Source organism: Macrotis lagotis, chromosome X (assembly GCF_037893015.1).
Source record: "Macrotis lagotis isolate mMagLag1 chromosome X, bilby.v1.9.chrom.fasta, whole genome shotgun sequence".
In the NCBI taxonomy this organism is placed as follows: Eukaryota; Metazoa; Chordata; class Mammalia; order Peramelemorphia; family Peramelidae; genus Macrotis; species Macrotis lagotis.
The window spans coordinates 124660622-124683440 of NC_133666.1; positions in this window are offsets into that span (position 1 = coordinate 124660622).

Below are 22819 nucleotides of genomic sequence, written 5' to 3' on the forward strand. Positions count from 1 at the left end.
GGCCTCAGACAATAATTACCTAGCTGTGTGGCCTTGGGCAAGCCATTTTACCCCATTGCCTTGCAAAACAACAACAACAAAAAAAAACCTTAAAAAAGTAACTGCAAGAGATTAAGTAATAAAATATAGAGAGATGAGTAGTATAACTGCTAAATTTCTTTTGAAAGTTTTAAAAAATAGCAAGATAAAAGAGGAAAAAAAGGAGTTTTATTACAGTTGTAAAGATATATTGCAAATGGCCCATCTATACCAGAAAAGAGCAATTTAAAGAGAGAAGCTAGGGATTTTTAAAGAAAAGCATGGTTTGTTGTTTATACTGGGAGAATTTAGGCAGGAGTTAGGGGAGGAATTAAAGATAGAATTAGGGAGGGACTAAGAACTAAAGTTTCTGCTGCATATCTGGAGAGATTATCTAGTTCAGAATTAGAATTGTAGCTAGGGGCCTTAAGGAATTTATAGTACTTTAACTTGGAGGAGCCAGTTTCAGAGACTTTGTTAGCAAATGGTATATTAGTCTCACAATTTATGGTACTCCCAACTTGGAGGCACCAGTTTAGCTGGGAGTCAGTCTTTGTTAGTACAAGGCAGAATAGAGAAGGATTAACTATTTTTAAAGATTAATCATTTTAACAGTGTCTATTAGGTATAGGACTTGTTAATTGAGGGGGGGGTCTTATTAGGTATATTATTTGTTAATAGGAGTTTTGCCTTATCAGTACAAGGTCAATACTGAAAAACATTCCAACAATATAGATTTGTTATATTGTAAAAATTGCAATATTTGTCTCTAATACTGAAAAAAGGGGAAAAATTACAATATTTCTCTCTCTCTGCCCAGAGTTCTGCTTCACTAGCATCATTAAGGAAATGGCAAGAAACATTACATTTTGTATTAATAACTTTCTGTCATTATAATAGCAATTTTTCTGTCAGTTCCTAAACGGTACAAGAGAAAATTCTACAGTGATTTTATATATATACATATAGCAGTTCATAAGCCCCAATAACAATTAAAGAATTGTTTCAGATCTTAGAAATGACATTTACTCAAACAGCACATTAAGTAAAATAAATTCAAGGCATTTTCCAGAAACAACAACAAGAAAATGTGTGGCATGCTCCCTCACAAACAGAGACACAGAACCTGGCCTTGTTAACACAAACTGACTCCCAGTTAAAATGATGCCTCCAAGGGTACCATAAGCACAAACTCAAAATACAATGGTAGTAAGGCATATCTGTGGAGATTAGATGTGGCCAAATTAACTCATAACTCTAGAGGATTGCCAAATCACTCTCTTGTTAGATTGGGGTGGCTCTCTATAGAACACTGCAACTCAACTGGAAGGGTGAGTTATCTGGGTTTGTTCCTTACAGCACCTAACCTCTTCAGGATGTGTAAGGTACAACAGTCAACCTGAGCTGACTCCTAATAGAGCAAAGAATTTCTGATTAACTTGTTGAATAAGGAAAGCTGCTTGATTATTGGGCTAGTTCTTTACAAGTCAGGGAAGGTCTATGCTGTTCAGGTCAATCTTTTGGACTTTTAGTCCTTATTCTTCAAAGGACAGTTTAGTTTTCATTACCTTCAACCTTAGGATTGGCTGAGTATTACTCTGCTCATTTAACCGGAATGTGGTAGTATTCTTTCAGAAAGGACAGAAACAAGGATTTGCAAAAGCCTCTCCGGTGTTACTCCCTCAAGGTCTTGATTTTGAAGCTTATCACCTTCCAGATAGGAAGTGAGAAAGATAGAACATTTTCTATTCAGTAGTTCTTTCTAGTTCAAAACAGGGTTCCTTCAGTATGGAGTCCCAGTCCAACTTATAGTGACCATATAGTAGCATTTCCCAAATTCCTGTTGGATCTTATAGAAATGAATGATTTGAGGTAAAGTTATTTGGGCTTTGTATGCTTTGGAGCAAGTTCATTGTGTCTGTCTGGCCTTTTATATGGAACTGAACTACTCAAAACTTCAGAATCCCTGCCAAAGTATGGAATGCTTCATTTCCATCTGAAATGACCTCTCCTCCTCTACAAGCCCCCCCCCCCCATTTTACTGTCTTTATTTTTGCCCTAAAGACCTTCAAATTTGAGTTTTAAATGGGGTCTGATTATTTCCTTACTTGTAAATTATATCTGTCATTAAGGTGATGACTGAAATTTCCGATGAAAATCAATTCCTTTGATATAATCCTTTGTCAACAATTTAAATACAAATAACTTTAAGCAAGTCTTTTATCTAATTAGTCATTTACATATATTAATACAGATGAGTTAATACTCTCCCAAGGCCTGTATTTGATGGGTAAAGAGGAAAAAGAGGGTGAAATAATGGGAATTTAAGGGAAGTGGAGAGGGGAAGGGGAGCAAAGGGTAGGATATTGATAAAGAAAAAAGAAATCTGAAGACAAATTTACCTTACATCATAAAATCTGACTTTGAGTCAGGTCTGCCTTCAAAAGGAAAAAAAAGAACCCTTTTGTAGAGAGGAGTCAATAACTCTTTAATCAAAGTTTAATTATATGAAATTTACCTTAGAATGGGTATATCATAAAGGAAAATTTGTTATCTTCATTATGACTTCTGATTTTCACATTAAACTTTTGCTGTAAGTATACATTTGGTAACCCTTCAAGAGTTTAGTTTTAATAAAGACAAAGAGAAATTAGGCTAACATAAGTATTTATTAAATCCTCCAGGCTTAAAATTCATTCATGAATGGAAGTTAGTTATGAAAACTGAATGCAGGGGCAGCTAGATAGCACAGTGGATAGAACACGGGCCCTGGAGTCAGGAAGACTTGAGTTCAAATCTGACCTCAGGCACTTAATAATTACCTAGCTGTGTGACCTTAGGCAAGTCACTTAACTCCCCATTGCCTTGAAAAGATTACTGAACTCAAATTAAGAATTTTGTGGAGCATATTTATGAGTTAGACAAAAGATCATAGGATGATTAGCAGAAGTCAGTGAAGTCACAGTATATGTATAGTTCTGTTCCCTGATTTCAGGATGTCTGTCTCTTGTCAAGTTGTCAAGAATCCCATCAAAGATTGTGAAGGGTTCCATGAGGGGATGGGAGAATGCTTTATCTTAACCCAGGTTGTCTGTTGACAACCCAGACTTTAATAAAATATGAAATTGCCCTCTCCAGAATGTCTGTGCCATTCTGTCACAATGATGACTAAAAAATACTACCCTCAGAAAGAAGGGGCTTAAATTTGGGGTTCATTCTAAATGTATCAGGATCTGATATTGGTTGATTGGTATTTAGTAGAGATCACTTTTGGAGATGCACTGCTTGTAGCCTGAAGGAAATAAATTTCACAAAAGGGAAACAAAACCATGGAGGGTTAATTAACAGGGGGCCAATAGGAACCAGTAGGAAGAAAAGTCAGGAGTCCCCAGAAGAGGGACTTGAAAATTTGCAATGCAGGAAAATATGGAGAATAAAACTTATACTCCATGATTCAAATACAGATTGAGTCATTTGGCAATTGATCTAGTGTATGTAACCTATCCAATCCAGATTTCCTCCAGCTCAGGTTAGTTGGAGAGATATTGGTTTCTGGACAGAAGGATATCTTAACATAAATTCTTCTGAAGAAATAATCAGGCCCTTTATTAGAAAAAGAAATTTGAAAACTCTCAGAACAGGGAATCCACAACCCTGTTTGGCCAGTCTTCATACTGATACACATAAAAAACTCAGCTCTTTATATTTGGCATTATTCAATTTAACCCAATTTATACTTGGAAGGTGAATTTCTACTAATAGCTAATATCAGAATACTTTTATAAGAACATGATTTCTAACACAAAAGTGAATTCATTAAAGGTTCCATATCAACTTGAGTTGTAACCAAAAGCTCAAAAATCATATAAACAAATACATTGGATAATCATCTTAGAATAGCACATGTCCAATAAGTGATTTGCAAAACAAATTTTCTTTCTAAGTTCAGCCATATTTAAAATAAATAAAAAACCTCTAGATGAAAAATGAATCTTTTCCCCAATTATTTTATTATATTTTATTTTTAATTTATTTTTCCAATCACATGTTATGAAAGTTTTTCAACATTCATCCACATGTATACTCATATTTATGTTGCAAAATTTCCTTCTACCCTCCCTTCTTACCCTCCTTCCCTCAGGGGTGGACAGTCTGGTGAATATTGTATATACATATATATATATATATATATATATTCATTTGTGTTTGACATTCTTAATAGATTAATCATTTTCTGTATGAGGAATTAGGATTAAGTGAAAAGAAAGAAAACCATGAAATAGGAAAGAAAAACATAAGGAAGATTTTTTTTAGGTTTTTTTTTTTGTAAGGCAAATGGGGTTAAGTGACTTGCCCAAGGCCACATAGCTAAGTAATTATTAAGTGTCTGAGACCGGATTTGAACCCAGGTACTCCTGACTCCAGGGCCGGTGCTTTATCCACTGCGCCACCTAGCCACCCTCATTAGGGAAATTTTTTTAAAAAAAGTGAATGTAGTGTTCATTCAGATTCTTTAGGTTTTTTAATTCTGTTTTATTTTGTTTTACTTCCTCTGGATGTGGATAACATTGTCCATAATAGGTCTCCCAGGGTTGTTCTAGTCCTCTGAACAGCATGCTGAGTCTCATACATCAAGGTCGATCAACTCATAATGTTGTGGTTAATGTGTACAATGTTGTCTTGGTTCTGCTCAATGGATCTCTTTTAAAGACAGTTTTAAAATGGACCACAGACCATCCTGCTCATATCATTAGTCTTGCTGATATTTCTTTCCTTAACAAAGACTTGTTGTGATAATGAATCATATCTTGATGTCATTACTCCTCATCATTTATCTAAATATATAAAGAGATAGAGGGAGTCAGGAGTTTACTATTTAGTGGTTCCAGCCACATCTAGGGAAGGGGGAGGCAGTCCTGGAATTTAACAGATACAACAATACAATTAGGCTAACAAGGGTGCTTTGTAAATCTTTAGACAATTTTATGGTATATCCATGACCTCTTGGGTCCTATCAGACTATTTTCAGACCCAAAGGTGCCTAGCCAAAGTTATATTTCTAAGGAATTTCTCAGGGCCCAGAAGGATGTCAGGGACCCCTTTCTATACAGGAATTTCACAAACATTGATATTGTACTTCATTCCCCACTTTTTTTTCAAAATAACTCAAACCTTTGAGTTATCATCTTCATAACTTGGATAAGCATGAACTACAAACATCTTTACAAAGGATCCAGGTATCATCATTACATCTCAATCCACCTATTTAAGTTGTATAGGCCAGCTACATCAGAGATAAGACTCTCCTTAGACAGGATATAAACATACCACCCAATAGTCTTCCTCCTTTTTTTTCACTAGAGAACATCTGCACCTGCCTCTCCTCCTTTTCATAGGGAGAAGGGCATAAGTAGGGGTGTCACACTTACATTATCAAGGGGAGGTTACAAAAACAGATCCCTTGACTATACAATGTAAACATTGGTGAGAAATGGTAGAAATGAACTGGTCCAGTGTCTCTCCTCTCTCCTGGAGACCTCCAATGTCCTTCTGCATCTTCTGAATCTGTTCCAAAAAAGTCCGATCCAGCTCGGGCGACTAGTTGAAACTTTGTCTTCTGGTAAAGAATCTGCTTAACATATTACTTAGATCAAAACACATGTTTTTTTCACAAGACAATGAGATTTGGGGGCTTATTGCCCTTTACATTTTGCCTTATTCCCATGTTGATGCACATCCTTAAGTTTAACACAATAAACTTTCGTTAGTGTTTTACTATATCAGCAAACTTCCAGTGAGAATTGTCATACTGTATTAAGCTTGTAACACACATTCAACAATCATCTTAGTTCAGAGTACCCAGCATATGGTTTAAAAATAAAACAATTTTAGCCTTTGCTCTTATTACAATAATGTCTCAAACATCCTTAACCAAAATGAAATTTTTCAAAATATTCTCAATTATACCATTGATTTTCCTTTGCCTGATATACTTATCTGACTCACATTCATTCCTTTCCTTAAGCTAGGCCTTAAAACTATAATTATCCTAAGAATTTCCCATTCTTCTTCTTACCTAAATATCCCTTCTAAAAATTAAAGAAATTTAATTCCTATCTTAACATGTAGCTTTTAGCAGGTGTCAGAGCCACACACATAACACCCATAACCTATCTCTGGTTATTAGATCCAATTCACCTAAAATTTCTTTTTCTAGTTTGTTTGGTAACTAACTATAAAGATCCAGGACATTAAAGGAAAATTCCTTCATAGATATAAGTATTGAATGTCAGCGTCCAGGCAGAGGTCATGTGGGTGTCAAATGTTTCAGGCCAGATTTATTCTTCCAGGTGAGATATCATACAAATGTCATTTTGGGGAAATCAAGTCAAAGGGATCCAACCTCAGCCGTACTGAGAAGTCACCCCTTTGACTGCCCAACCCAGTCACCTGACATTTTGGCTTCCTTGGCTGCAAGAACATGACATGTACCCAGTGCCATTTCCTTTTTGTTGACCATCCTGGTATCTGACATAAGAGAAAAATTAATTAAAAGTCCCTTGATCTAAAATGGTTGTTTTACCTAGTTAGAACTTCCAGTGAATACAATTCACTAAATTCCAATTATAATCTTAATGGAGTCCCAATTAATGAAAACCCCTAACTAAAGCTCAAATTATCCTTCCTGGGTCTTTGCCTAAAACCAGGTGTTCTAACTATGATTGGCCCTACAGGCCTGTCTCCTACCTCTTACTAGAGACATCCCTTTGTCTGAAATCATATCTACTCTATCTGTATATAAAGATGACATATCAGATTCCCCTTGGCTAGAGAAACCTCCTTCTAGACTGTTGTATCTTACAACAAATAAATGCCTCCTTTGTCCGGGAGACTGCACAGAGAAATATCAAATTATCTTGTGTTTATCTTTCCTATATTATATAGTACTTTTACTTCAAAGCAAACAACCACTGCTTTGGAATATATATAGATCCAAAATATTCCCAATTCACATACATAGCTAGAAACTTCTATACCTAAACTTCTTTACTTACTATCCATCTTCAACATACAAATGGTTATTTTTCCCAAGGCAATTGGGTTAAGTGACTTGTCCAAGGTCACATAGCTAAGCAATCACTAGTATCTGAAGCCTGACTTGAACCCAGGTCTCCTGACTCTGGGGCCGGGGCTCTATCCTCTGAGCCACCTAGCTGCCCCCTAATATACAATTTACTTTTCATTTTACTTTAAAACCATTAAAACATCTTAGGTAGCCTTAAATTTCCAACATGCATTATTAATTTCTGTGAGTAACAGAGTAACACACAAATTACTAGATTGTACAAAGCAATTCCTCCATTATTACATTATTCAGGAACCCACAGATCTATCCCAGAAAGGTCGTACTTTTTCATATTTTCCTTTTTGCTCTTCAAAGCAATCACATTAATCCCAGGTTTTAACAATACAGTATTTAAAAAACATAATCACAATAGATAGCTAAAAATTTCAAATATTATCTCTTTGCAGTTACAAAAGAACATCACATAACTGATAAAAACATGTTATTCATCAATGTTACCTTACAATAGGGCCCACAATTGCAATTTGTTCAGAGCCCCCACCAGCTGTCTGCAGTTACGAAGAGAGAAGTCTACATTCTTGACTTCTTTAAACATGCATTGTTAATATACATTAAACATTAAGATTCTTATTTAAACATCTCATTTCCCTTAGAACAAAAGCAAAATGAATATCCCATGTTCTTTACACTTTTGTCTCTACCCAAATTCTCAGAATCCAATCTCATACATATGACACATTTAGAACCCCAATGTAATTACAATTCAACTAACTTCCCAACAGCTTAGTTTGATAAAAACTTTAGAGTACCTTATACAGAGAATCCAGCACTCACATTCCAAAAGCTCTATCCAAAATAAAAATACAATTGTTCACATTATTAAACTTAACATCAAAACCAATTAGAGCTTTTCCCCAAAAGACATCAGTAAACAACCCTGATAACATAGATATTTCTCTTCTTAGTAACCCAATACCACTTTTCTTTAACCCAAAGGTGTTACAATAGTTTAAAAATTCCAAACCATATAACTCCTTGCAAAAGTTACAATAGTGTTAAAATAGTTTAATCCCAAACTAATTAACAACCTAGGTTATTTAATTCCTCCCATTCTGTACAAATTTTATCAGAATGTTACAACACTAGTATCCCTCTTTTAAAATCCTCAGTGTGCTTCCCAAAACTCTAGTTCAGAAACTTCAAAAACAATGAGAGTCATCACTCAAGGCCACATGGCCAGCAGATATTCATTAAAATGATTTCCTTTCAATAAAGGAGTCTCTTAATCCCTGGATCTTAGATTTTTTTTTTCTCTCCCAAACACACATCCCACCTGTGGAGGGGTCTTTCCCTTTAAGGCTTAAGTACTTGAGCTGTCCTGTCTCTCTTTCTATTGTTTTTGAGATAAGACTTTTCTGCCAGTTCCCCACCATCCTCCTGCTACCCTCTTCTCCTCTTTTTATTTAAGGAAGGAGTCTTCCGAGAGGGGAGTAGGCTGGTTCAGTGGGAAAGGCAGACAGGTCTAGGAATGATCATTCTCTTCCCTGCTCTTGTATTCCCCACCTTTTGATCTAGCGAAGGAATCTTCCAAGGGGGAACAGACGAGACCTGGTGACAGGTGGGGGGGGGGGGTCTGGAAATTCAGGGGCTGAGGGCTCTAAATTTAACAAAACAGTATTAAATGTAACACATTAAGAACTAGATTTCACAAAATAATCTTTCCATTTTTGAATTTATACCTGGACCTACAGATCCAGAGCAAGGTCCAACACATCATTTAAAATTTTCAGGGAACCCAGGGGGTCATGCTTTGATAATTTCCCTCATTAACAATCATTAATTCCAACTTTGACATCAGAGCAGTAAAATAATTTATATTTTCAAAAGCAGATCACATGCTTGATAATACCTTTCAATCTTACTTATTGATAAATCACTTAATTAGGGTTACATATTTTTTAATTTCCTAATCATTTTCCAAAGCCCCTCACATTTATTCAATATCATTGAAAAGGGTATCTGGCAGTTAAGATATAAGATAAACATTAAATTCTTAACCTACAGGAAACAGAACATGCTGACATCTCATTCTCTTAAAGCACCACACAACAACTGGTTCTCTTAAACTTAACCTTATAATTAAGTATCTTTTACAAACAAACCTCTTCTGAATTTTTGCTTTATAACTTATTTTATCTCTTCTTTCATATACACTTCTATTTTGGGGGGGTTTTGCAAGGCAAATGGGGTTAAGTGGCTTGCCCAAGGCCACACAACTAGGTAATTATTAAGTGTCTGAGACCGGATTTGAACCCAGGTACTCCTGACTCCAGGGCTGGTGCTTTATCCACTGCACCACCTAGCCGCCCCTACACTTCTATTTTCAAAGAAAATAAGATCCTCTATCAATTTTAGTTTAACACAATAATTTCAAAAGCCCAATCTACACTTATTACCTATGACACTGTTATGGTTATATGTATAATTTCCTCTTTTTAACAGATAATAAACTATACTGATCTCACATATAAATAATCCCTTTCATAAACATGAAGTGAAAAACAAAGCCTTTCACAAATTTTCTGGGCCAAAAGGACCTTGAGAACTATAATCCATTAGCAAGGTAGTCTCTAGTTTTTTTTTTTTTCATAACAAAATCTTTACAAATATGATAGGTGAAACTTCAATTCATTTGTTATTACAAAACAATTTTAAAATCTCAAAAAGTATAGCTTAAATTGTTTGTATACAAAGCTTACTAATTGTATACAGCATATTTCAATTGTATGTATGTTTTCTTTATTCCCTAAAACTTTAAAATACAAAGAATTCTTTTTTTAGGTGTTTTTTTAGCAAGGCAAACGGGGTTAAGTGACTTAACCAAGGCCACACAGCTATGTAATTATTAAGTGTCTGAGACCGGATTTGAACCCAGGTACTCCTGACTCCAGGGCTGGTGCTTTATCCATCTTATGCTTATGACTACAAGATTTTCTTCATACTTCTCTTAAATTCCAAAAGTCATATTCAAATTAGTTTTAAATCATTTTCTTTCCAAAGGGCTAAAAAATTTGCAAATTCTTCTTATCTTCATCAGTGCAATTCTAACTTCTCAGTGCTCTCACTTATAAGAAATTTCTATCCTCACTGACCAACATTTCTTAATATTAGAACATTCTATATTCTGGGAATTAGAGGTTCCCCACAATTCAAGATATCAAAAATAATATGTACTAATTCTTTACCTTTACTGTTTATCATTACTAACTCACTCCATATTTTTCCCAAAGACATCAGTGTAAAATTCCCCTTGTTTAGTTATTCTAAAGCTTAAGAACACATAACTCACAAGTCTGTCCTGACTCCCATGACTCTGGAGGAGTCATAAAACATCAGAATCCAAACTCAAACATATTCTTTACAAACCCCTTAATTCAATTTACATGTATCGTTAGATTAGTACACTATAGGTTCAATAATAACATAATAAAATTAACATTTACCTAGCAATTTCTTTCATATCAAACTTTTCACTTTATGGGGTTTATTATTTTTCTAATCAATTCATTGCCAAACACTGCAAAAAGTACCAATTTAATGCAATTTTAAATCACCCCAAGCTCATATAAACACATATCTCCCTATAGACTTACAGTTCTAATATTTTCTTCTTTTCTTATAATGATTTGGACACCATTTTCCAACATTCCCAAAATCCATCTTTGGTGTACAGCCAACCCTGCTCAAACCTTTTGTCTACATACTTTTACCACTTTCCATATTTAACAAATGGTTCAAAAGAAACCCCAATTGTCTCTAAGTCTGGATTTTCTTTCCAGTACTTTCAGAATCTCTTACTCAAACTATACAACTCACATTTTCCACCATTCCTTTTCATTAGCTCTTATTGACTTTAATTCATACTATTCTGAACTAGAGTCACATAACTTATACAGCTATATAAACTACAGATATGATTCCACTTTTCACAATGCATTTTTCTTTCCAAGGTTTTAATATTTAACATTTCTTGATTACAATTGCTAAAATCCTGGACAAGGCAGTCATTCAAAAATCCCTTAGCCTAATTAGAATATTCCCTGCCCCCCTTCTTCAAATAGAGTGAACTGAATAACTTTTATAGAGAAAGACCATCCTAGATTCTTTCTGGGGGGGGGGGTTGGTCTTCTGTTCTTCAACCCTTACATGTCCCATAATTTTCTGTAATAACTAACAATATCTGAATATATATTGATAAACTCCTGAAGCTCTAATGATGCCATATCATTCTGGAAAAAGATTAATTATTTAGTTTCCCCTATACAGGCATCTTGGTAACCACATTATACACTTTAGGATTAAACTGACTCTCTTGTTTTTCTGAAATTTATTTTCCCTATTTTCAAATTAAAATAGCATTTCTTTCTATGATTTCTTTGTTTAACATATTTGGTAATATTTGCTGTTTCTTTAACTTCAAAGTAAGGTCCCTTGTAACACTTACTTTACTAATTCTTCCTGAAGTAACTTTCTTTCCTGAAAGGGGGAGGGAGGGGGAAACACTCTGGCAGCACAGAATCAAGGATAATGGGAAAGAGAAGGGAACATAAACAAGGAATGTTTCTCATAATAGTAAAATAACAGGGTGAGTAGTTTGGCCTCAGTCAATTTAACACCAAAATCCATTCCTTTTTTTAAAATAAAAATAAAAAAAAATCCCTCTTGGAAGTGCTCAAGTGACAATGCGGGGTAAGGAGGGAGGGATCAGATTACCCACTATAACACAGGCAAAAAGCAGTCTCAAGGGGAGAGCCAGTGAGGGCATTAGATGCCTAAAAATCTAGGTGCCCAAAATAGCAAAGAGCAGCAATTTAAATGAGGCAACCCAAGGACAATTTTAGTGGAACTTTTCTCCCCATCTAGCAAATCAATAGAAGAACCCGAACACATAAGTAAATAGACATTCTAAACATATAAAGACAGATGAGGCACAAGCACAGATCACACAAATGCAACAGAATTTTCCAAACTGACAATCTCAACACATATCAACAAACACAGGCCAATGGCAAATTCCTGACATCTCAGGAATGCTGTGAGGGAAGATTTCAGTGTCGCATCTGACAATCCCTGCCTCCCAAAGGCCAATCAAATGTGTCCCCGCTATCACAAGGAGCACCCAAAAGAGGGAACCCAGACATCACGTCTGATACAGAATTTCCCTGCAATCAAATGTCTAGACCCAGAACCAGAACAAGTTTACCTCCGGAGGTGTAACAGGATCTCCACTTAGGCCAAATGGAGGATAGCAGTCAAGGAGAGGTCCACACTAAGACTATGTCTACCTAGTTCTGAGGCCCTGGAACATCATCAGGGGCTGGTTCCCCTAGGAAAGGGAGAGACAGTCCCTTTGAACCCAAACTTGAGGCTCCCATGGTCTCCTTTGGTGACACAAAACACCAAGATCTTGCTGGGGCCTCCAAATGTTGTACCCAAAGAGTGAGACAGAGACCAGAATTTGATAAGGTTGGAGATTTTTATTCCCAGGGACTGTCTGGGGATTGAGTACCCAAATCAGACAGCACCTGAGTGTTCAGGGGATAGGGTTTTTATAGTGTTTTGGGGGAGGGGTTACTGAAAGCAAGAAAGATACAAAAAAAAGCAAAGACAGCAGTTAGATATATTATCTTGGCATATACATATGTAAACATAGGGTTCCATATAGATAGGAGTGAGAAGGGGTTAGGGTCTTTGTGTAATGATTGAACATATTTTCTGGATGGAGGGAGTCAGGAGTTTACTATCTTATGGTTCCAGCTGCATCTGGGGAAAGGGGAGGCAGTCCTGGAGTTTTAACAGATACAGCAAGACAATTAGGCTAACAAGGGTGCTTTGTAAATCTTTAGACAATTTTAGGGTATATGGTATATCTATGACCCCAGACTATTTTCAGACCCAAAGGCGCCTAGCCAAAGTTATATTTCTAAGGAATTTCTCAGGGCCCAGAAGGATGTCAGGGACCCCTTTCTATACAGGAATTTCACAAACGTTGATATTGTACTTCACCACAAGGAACAAAGTCTTAAGAAAGGAAAAATTTCCCTTTTTCTTTAGATGTCAGTTTCCAGGTAAGGCTATGTGGATGATCAAATGCCTTGGGCCAGATTTTAAATCTGCCAGGTGAGACATTTCCAAATGTCATATTTGAGAAACCAAATTAGGAAAGTTCAATTTCATTACTTGTTGAAAATCTCTTTCCCAGTCTTTCTCAATGCATTAAAAAATATCCATGAACCTTATAGGGTTGCCGGCCTTATAAGCATTGGTTCAATTTAAATTTCCCTCTTACTTGAATTTCAGACTTCAATGGAAGGCGAATTTTCAGCCTTAAAAGGTCTTTAATAGCACTTTCATATAATGAAGTGAAGATTTAGCTCTAAATTTTCTAGTCTAAAAGATCAAAATATGCCACATGATGACTATAATCAATATCAGCAAAACACCAGCCTTTGAGTCAGGAGTACCTGAGTTCAAATCTGGCTTCAGACACTTAATAATTACCTAACTGTGGTCCTGGGCAAGCCACTTAACCCCATTTGCCTTGCAAAAAAACCAAAACCTAAAAAAAATCAGCAAAGAGATCTAGAAGAATTACAACTAATCCTATCAAATGTTGCACATGCTCATAGAAACTTTGCTTTAAATGCAATATAATAAACAAAAACTTGAGATGTAAAAGCACAATAATCCCAAATTGCATCTAGAACTATATTTTTATAAAAACAATTTTTAATAAACATGTTCAGTTATTAACCATGCTTAAAATATATATAAATACAAATCATTGCTTTCATAATTCTTTTAAACAATTAGAACTTCTTAGGTGACTTTAAAATATCAATAGGTTAATACTTGGTAATTTCAAATGTAATAAAACAGTCCTAAGAACAACTAGATTTCCAAGTAGTGTAACACATGAATTACTAAATTTTGCTAAACATAATGGTTCCGTACTCAAAGCATATGGCTTAGAGCACAAATAAAACAAAAGAGGGGTTCTTAACTTTAAACTTGTAAAGTAAATTTTTTTTGGGACTTGAATCTTTTTTATTTCCTGAAATGGTATAGATTTTCTACAAAAAATACATTTTATCTTTCTTTTCAACTTTAAATTTGCTCTGATATAAAGATAAAATCTTTAGAAATCATTATTAAATGATATATAGCCTGCAGAATTCATTGTTTAGAAATTTAGATATCCCAGGGGGGCAATGATCTTTGATATTTCCCCCTTCTTATCTCCAATTACCAACTTCAGGTTTCAACATTATTATAGTAACTTCAAATAACTCACATTTTCACAAAAGATAATAAAAGAGTTGTAGATGCAATACTCCTGAACCTTTGTTAAAGGTGAACGGAAATTAATATAGTTACAAGTGTAGATAACATAGATGATAAAAAATCTTTTCACTGCTCTTTCTTTTAGTTTCTTTTGTATATCCTGGAATTGTAAATCTTAAAAACTTATTGTTAAGATAAAATGAAACAAAGGATAGGGGAGATTATTAACTTTCTTAGTGACCTGACAATGAAGATTGCACAATATTGAGTGGTTCAATTGTTTCTCAAAGCCTATCAATCTTATATAAAAGTATCTGATTAATTGGTGTCTCTTTCTGGACTTTAAGCATCATGAGAGCAGGAAAAATCTTCCGAATCTTGACTATTGTCTTCCTGAATTTGTAATTAATACAGGGATTAATTGCACAGGACCTGACTTTTCACTCAGTGGCAAAGATGACTGAGACATATGGTCTGAATACTATCAAAGAACTGATTTTATTATCAGGAATATAATTTAGGTTTCAACATTTTCAACTCATAATTTGTACCACAGTTAGCAAATTTGTACATTATAACCAAGAAAATTAAAATTTCTTGAAACAGTTAGGCATCTTATTAGCCTCACCTAGTTAACAAAATTTCAAATGGATACATTTTCCCCACTTTTATCTGTGGTTATGTGTGGTATTCCATTTTTAAACATGCAGTAAAAGACAAAAGTTTCTGGGTCAAAGAGACCAAGGGAAATTGTTGATAATACAAAATGTTAACAATAAAATCTCAGGCTTTCTACAATTCATATAGCAAACCCTTACAATCTTATAGTAAAGGACCAAAATCATTAAATAAACATTTATAAATGATAGATAACTATCTCTTATCTAACCTTAAAGCAAAAAATAATTTGTCCCAACTGGGAAATCACAGGTCCAAGATAACATAAAGTATTTTAAATACCTTAAGTGAAACTTAAATTTTTTTCTCAATGTACCCATTGTGCTGCACAGAGTTAAAATAATATTCTTATTGATTTTGTTTTTATAAGACAATGGAGTTAAATGACTTGCCCAAGGTTACATAGCTGGGTAAGTTTTAAGTGTCTGAGATCACATTTGAATTCAGGTCCTCCTGACTCCAGGGTCTGTGCTCTATCCACTGCACCACCTAGGGGTTCCTATAATAAGATTTTTATACACAAACATCCATTCCTTCAAATGTAGACAATTAGTCTAAAGGTACCATATTTCAGAGACAGTTCTCATTAAATCAGTAAGACAAAGATTGCACACTGGTACACTCTATGGTGAGATTTTGATGCTCAAACCTAACTCCCAAACCCAAGAAAATGTCAGAGACCACTTCTCACTTTTCTGGACCAGAGGATACAAGGGAAGAGCTTCTGGGAAAAACAACACACATAGTCATCTGATTTAAAATAATTTTTTTGAATCATGCTAATTAAGATCAATCAGAAAATAATTTTTGAGACAATTTTAATTTCTTTGAGGTACCTCATATTGCATATTAAGATTTTAAACAGTCAATTAGTAATTAAATGTATTTAATGCATTTATAGCTAAATGTATTCTCAAAAATTCCTTGCATAGATCAACTGTTATAAATGATCAGTAATAATAAAAACTTAGAAAGACTGAAGTGATTGAATGGATTTTTATTAATTAATATCCCTGCAGGAACAGGCAATTTCCCCTAGTGGGAAAACATCTTGAATTGTGACAATGTCCAACCTTATATAAGAAGGCTTTTGTTCCCTTCCCCTCTGAATCCTGATAGGACCTTGTCATTGGAGGTATCTTAAAAATACACCCACCTTGAATGGGATGGAGCCAAGATGGCAGTGTGAGGGAAGGAATTCCCATCTCCAAAAAAACTCATCCCCACCAAAAACTCCAAAAGCTGTCAAATTATGACTCTAGCCAAAATTGAGAAGGGCAGGACTCATAGAAAGACTGAACAATATACTTACCCAGTTCAAGACAACCTTGAAGATCCTTGGCAAAGGTCTTTTTCACCAGGATGGGGACTAGAAAAGGCCACAGTGCAACTGGGCTGCAGCACAGAGAGCTGGAGCAAACCAACTCCAGTCTTCTGGGAAGAGTTCACAGGACACCTGGGTCCCTGGGGCTGCCTGGGTCCTGAGGCAGAAGGGATGGTTTCCAGACCTCTTGCACAGGGATTGCCAAGGAAGGCTTGAAGGGGCAGTGAAAGAACTCTGCCGTACCAGAGTGAGCATGGAGCCTGAGCCACGTGGGCCTTGGAGCAACTCTGCAGTGGGAACCTGTGATGGAACCTGCAGAGCCACCCAACACTTACAGAGCATTCAGTCCATAGACTGTAAGGGGATGGGGAGAGACTGGAGAGGTCTCTCTGATCTCCCTGGGGCAGGATTCTGCTGTTTGCCCACACTCAGAGCCAGGTCACAGTCTGGGGTCCCTACTACAATAGAGGAGCAGGAACCCTCCTCACAGCTCCAGGGTAGAGGGGAGGGCCTGTGGTCATCCACAGACCAGAGCACAGGCAAGAGAGTGGTCAGAGCCTCTCAGAAGACCTTGGAGGAAGTAAGTGGGGTGCCCCAAACCCAAAGCCTTGGAAGTGTGGTAAATCAGTCATAGGCTGAAGAAATGAGCAAACAATAGGAAAAGAAGAATCTGACCATAGAAAATTACTTTGGTCCCATGGAGGATCAAAATACACACTCAGAAGACAACGAAGTTGTTTCCAAAGCCTCTAAGAACAACAAGAAATGGGCTCAAGCAATAGAAGAGAGCAGAAAAGACTTTGAAAAACAAGCAAGGGAGGTAAAAGAAAACTTGGAAAGAGAAATGAGAGTGTTGCAGTTAAATCATGAAAACCAAGTCAGCAGCTTGGTGAAAGAAATACAAAAAAAATTGAAGAAAATGACATGTTAAAAACCAGTTTGGAAAAAGCAACTCAAAAGGCAAATGAGAAGAATGCCTTAAAAACCAAAATTGGTCAGCTGGGAAAGAAGATAAAAAGCTCTCTGAAGAAAATAATTCTTTCAAATGTAGAATGGAGCTAAAGGAAGCTGATGACTTTTCAAGAAATCAAGAAACAGTAAAACAATACTAAAAGAACAAAAAATTAGAAGAAAATGTGAAATAACTCTTTGGAAAAACAACTGACCTAGAAAAAGATCCAGAAGAGATAATTTAAAAATCATTGGACTACTTGAAAGTCTTGACTAGAAAGAGCCTAGGCTTCATTTTTCAAGAAATACCACAACAAAATTGCCCTGAGGTTCTAGAAGCAGAAGGTAAAATAGAAATTGAGGGAATTCACTAATCACCTCCTGAAAGAGACCCCACCCCCCGAATAATAAAGTCAAATTCCAAAACTCCCAAGTCAAAGAGAAAATACTATAAGCTTCCAGAAAGAAACAATTCAACTACCATGGCACTACAGTCAGGATTATGCAGGATTTGGCAGCATATACATTAAGGAATATGTTATTCTGAAAGGCAAAAAAACTTGGTTTATAGGCAAGAATCAACCACCCAGCAAAAGTGAGCATCCTCTTTTGGGGGAAAAGAGGGACTTTCAATGAAACAGGGGACTTTCAGACTTTTCTGTTGAAATGACCAGAGCTGAACAGAAAATCTGATCTCCAAGTGCAGGACTCAGGCGAGACATGCAAATAGTGGGTGGGAAGGGTTAATTATGAGGAACTTAATGATGTTGAACTGCATGTATTCCTGCATAGGAAGAAGATACTGATTACTCATATGAAACTTCTCATTTATAAGATCATTTAGAAGGAGCACATACAGACAAGGCACAAGAGAGAGTTGAATATAATGGTATCATATAGTATAAAGACAGAGTCAATGGATGATAAAGTACTGGGAGGAAGGGAAAGAGATAAAAATGGGTTAAGATATTTCACATAAGAGTCAAGAAAAAGGTTTTTCAATGAAATGGAATGAGGGAAGATGAGGGGGAATGAGTGAGTCTTCATTCTCATCAGAAATGGCTCAGAAAAGAAATAACATACACACTCAAAAGGGTATGGGGAAAATCTATCTTACCCTAGAGAAAAATGAGAGGAAAGAGATGGTATAAGGGGGATGGGAGAGGGGAGGAGGAGAATAGGTAATAGAAGAGAGGGAAGATCATGGGAGAAGGTACACACTTCTGAGGAGGGACAGGGTGAAAGGAGAGAGAGATAATGGAATAAACAGGAGTAGGAAGATTAAAATGGAGGGAAATTCAGATAATAATAGCCCCTGTGGTAAAATATATTGAAGCAATTTCTCTGATGGATTTATGATAAAGAAGACAATTCATCTCAGAGACAGAGCTAATGGAATATGAACACAGACTGAAATATACTTTTGTTTCTCTCATTTCATTTCTCTTGAGGTTTCTCTATCTTTTTTGGGAGGAGGGGGATTTATGTTTACTTTCACAACAAGATAACTTGTAATAATATGAAAATAAATAAATTAGAAAAAAGAAAAAAAAAGAAAGTGCACCCACCCCCAAGACATTCCTTTAACTTATTTTCCCCACCCTGTTCATAAGACATGTTATGTTGATGAGCCTCAATTGTCACAGGGGGTGTATATAGTAATATATGTAGACTTCATTAAACAAGTGCACTTGCATAGGTCAGAGGCCCTAAGTCAACTTCTGACTAGTTCAAGCCAGTTTTTGATCTCCCCTTGGCTAAGGCAATTTCATGCCAGCTAGAAGACCTCTCCCAGTTCAGTGATTGGTCAGGGTGGTCTCTTTTTTCATTTTTCCTTTTGTTTTATCTCCACATTCCTGCACATAGGGTAGGCTAGTGTCTTTCACCCTAATCAATAACCCAGACCTCTAGCCTTTGTTCTGGTGGATACCTGTGATATTTTTTAACTAACAGTCTCCTCTAACATCCTGTGGAAACCAAACACCCATAATTTCACATTGATCTATAGTTATCTAATTGCAGAGATAATAATAAAAAGCATTAGTAGTCAGATAGCAAACACTTCCATGTTTTTATTTTAAAATATTCATTACATTAAGTAAATTTACTGCTAGAATTTGCAAATGCAGCAGTATGGTGTTAGGATTTAGTTTTACCCCAATAACATTTGAACACAACTTAATTCACCTCACATCTGGCTTCCTAGGTCCCAGAAAGAGTCTATAAGTTAATTTTTTGATTATCAGTTGTCATATAGTTCTTTTCATTTTTTTTTTTTTTAGTTTTTTCGAGGCAATAGGGTTAAGTGGCTTGCCCAAGGCCACACAGCTAGGTAATTATTAAGTGTCTGAGGCCGGATTTGAATTCAGGTACTCCTGACTCCAGGGCTGGTGCTCTATCCATTGCACCACCTAAGCTGACCCTGTACCACCTAGTCAACCCTGTACCACCTAGCTGCTCCCATTTATTTTAAAAATCAAGTTAGAAAACTTTCAAAATAGAATTTACTCTTTCAGTCAAACAATAAATAATAACATTCTGTTAACATAAAGAATACCTTTCTAACATTCACTAGTTTAAGGTCATACTGACCTCCCGTAAAGATGGGACGACTACCAACTTGGGCAGGTGTGTGGCTGATGGAGGTAGGGAAGATGAGAAGATTGTTGTAAAAGCCCCAACAATGGGAGACAGTGATGCAGAGAATTATGAATGAAGCAAAAACAGAATCTGTTAAATGAGTGGAGGTTCCCTGCTCTTGAGATCCTGCCTCCCCGATTCTGTTTTTCAAAACTTGTCCCTATTTTCTCTTTCATTTAACCTTGCCCTGAACACTGGCACAGTAGGAAATGATGTGTTGAACTTGGAGATCGGGCACCTTGGGACAGGAGGGACCAGTATGTGGCTTGCTACTGGAAGCTACCTGGTCTAAGGTGAAAGACCACTCCCCAAGCACCACCCTCTGTCCAGCCTACCACAGAGGTGTATATAACACCTCCCCTTTGAGCTCTGGGGGTTTTTCATGCTCTTCCTTAACCCACATGTAGCACCGTGGGCTTCACCATGCTGCTTGCCTTTTTTCCTTTCTCTTTCTCTGTCTCTCTGTCTCTGTCTGTCTATCTGTCTGTCTGTCTCTCTCTCTCTCAGACTTCACCGGACCTTTTCTCAAGCTGCTTCTTGATTTCCTTACTAATTTTGGCCTGTATACCTTGTAACAATATTTTGCCATAATAAAATCTTGAGCAGTTTTAACATCCCAGAGAAATGTGAATTTCTTCACCTTTTCAGCCTTAAATCTTCTGCCTTCAATCTCTAAATCTTTAATTGGCAACAGGAGTAAGCAACCACAAAGCTGTGCTCCCAAACCAGGATGCTTCCTCAGGCAGCAGTGGGGTTTAGGGCAGTTTTTTTTTTTTTAGGTTTTTTTGCAAGGCAAACGGGCTTAAGTGGCTTGCCCAAGGCCACACAGCTAGGTAATTATTTAAGTGTCTGAGCCCGGATTTGAACCCAGGTACTCCTGACTCCAGGGCCGGTGCTTTATCTACTGTGCCACCTAGCCACTCCTTAGGGCAGTTTTTAAAAACTTACTCTAGCCATTGGAGGAGTGGACCTGCCAGAACATAGGGTCCTTGAAATATGGCCTTCTCCCCGTCCTTGTGACCACCCCAGGGCATGGCAGGGCAATGCCAGGGAGGAGGAGAGGGAGTTTTAAAAAGAATCAAATTCATTTAAGTTTTGAAAAAACTCAGTTTCTACTGAGAGAGAGAGAGAGAGAGAGAGAGAGAGAGAGAGAGAGAGAGAGAGAGAGAGAGAGCTGTTTCTGATAGAGTGTGGTTAAAACCCAGCATAGGGAAGGAGTGGAGGTAAAACAAAATTCTCTCCTTGAAGCTACAATCACTGTATAGACTGCAGGATTCTAAGAGAGAGATTCCAAGAAGCCACCTTTTTTGACTAGAGAGGTGAAATAAAAGCAGAACAGATTAGACAGATCAAGACCGAAGGGAAAAAATGCGATAGATAAACAGCTGTGAAGGCAGGGGAGAGAATAAAAAACAAACTAAGCTCAGTTAAAAATCCTGATTTCTTAAGAGATTAAAAGAAGTTTTTTTGTCACTGCTCACCAGGCATAGGGGGAAAAAGTAGTGGAGGATTCCTGCTAACCTCCCTAGGTGGTTGCACTTGGAAGAAGTGCCTAGAGTCCACGTAGACAAACATTTCATCTCTAAACTCTAGTCCATAGCTAATTTTCCTATGTGGCACTAATTCTAACAATGCCTTCTTTCTTTGACCTAAATATGAATAAATAAATAGATAAATAAACTTTCACACTTAGCAAACTTATTAGGATTCTTTTAGTTCTGTCCAGGAGGTGAAATAAAGCTTCTCACTTCTAACCTAGGGAAACTCTTTTAAACTCTAGCTAAGAGCCAAATCCCAGTTTGTGATCTTGTTTCTGAACCCACCAGTGTCTTGACTAAGAAAAATTGGGGTGATCTAACAAAAGGTGTCCCTTTTCTTTGCCCAATAATCCCCACAAATTCATATCATTGAATCACTCCTTCAGCAAAATTCCCAGGAGCAAGGGGAAGGTGACCAATTTAATAAGTTTAATTTTGATCTGATTTGGAAGAGATGATGTGGGAAAGAATCAAGTGTTTTGCTTTCACAAGGGTGAGAAAGGGTATTGCCAGAATTTCACAGATATCTGTGAGGGTAATACATTACAAAAAACCAGGATGCCTGGTCTGAGGAAACTCAAGAGATGCCAACCTGTTTGCAGGAAGGAGAGAGTTAAGACAAAAGGAAAAAGTTAAATAACTTTGCATAGTTGAATGAGTGTCTGTGTCTTACACCTGGAGAAGGAAGTAGCTGTTCTTGCTCATTAGTATAATGAACAAGGTTGGGAAAACATATTGGGGGGGGGGGTGCGAATGAATCAACTAGATTTGTGACTCCAGCCTATGATAGTCATGAGGGGGAAGGAAGAAAGCCTTTGGAAGTTCACATAACATCTAGCATTTGGGGTTTTGGGGGCCCCTCTCCCATTTTGGGAGAGGTATGATATTTATTAATACAGCTTAATAAAAACCATTTTAATCACTCTGGACTAAGTATTCACAAGCCATTTATAACCATTTGGGCACTTGTTCAGGATATTATAATGTAAATCTCTTTTCCCAGTATTTTCCCAGAAGAACACAAGAAAATAATGCTTGCAAAATGGCTTGATTTCAAGCCCACTTTCTTGGTGTTCTCTGGAGGGAAAATATCTCAGAGATTCCTGGAAACTGGCCTGGGCTTTGGAGCCGAGAGTGATTAAAATGTCTGGGGTGGGGTACAAACCATGGTAAAGGGGTGATTTCTAGGGTGGTATGGTGGTGGACAAAGCTGCCCTGGACTGGCTGAGAAGTCCTCCA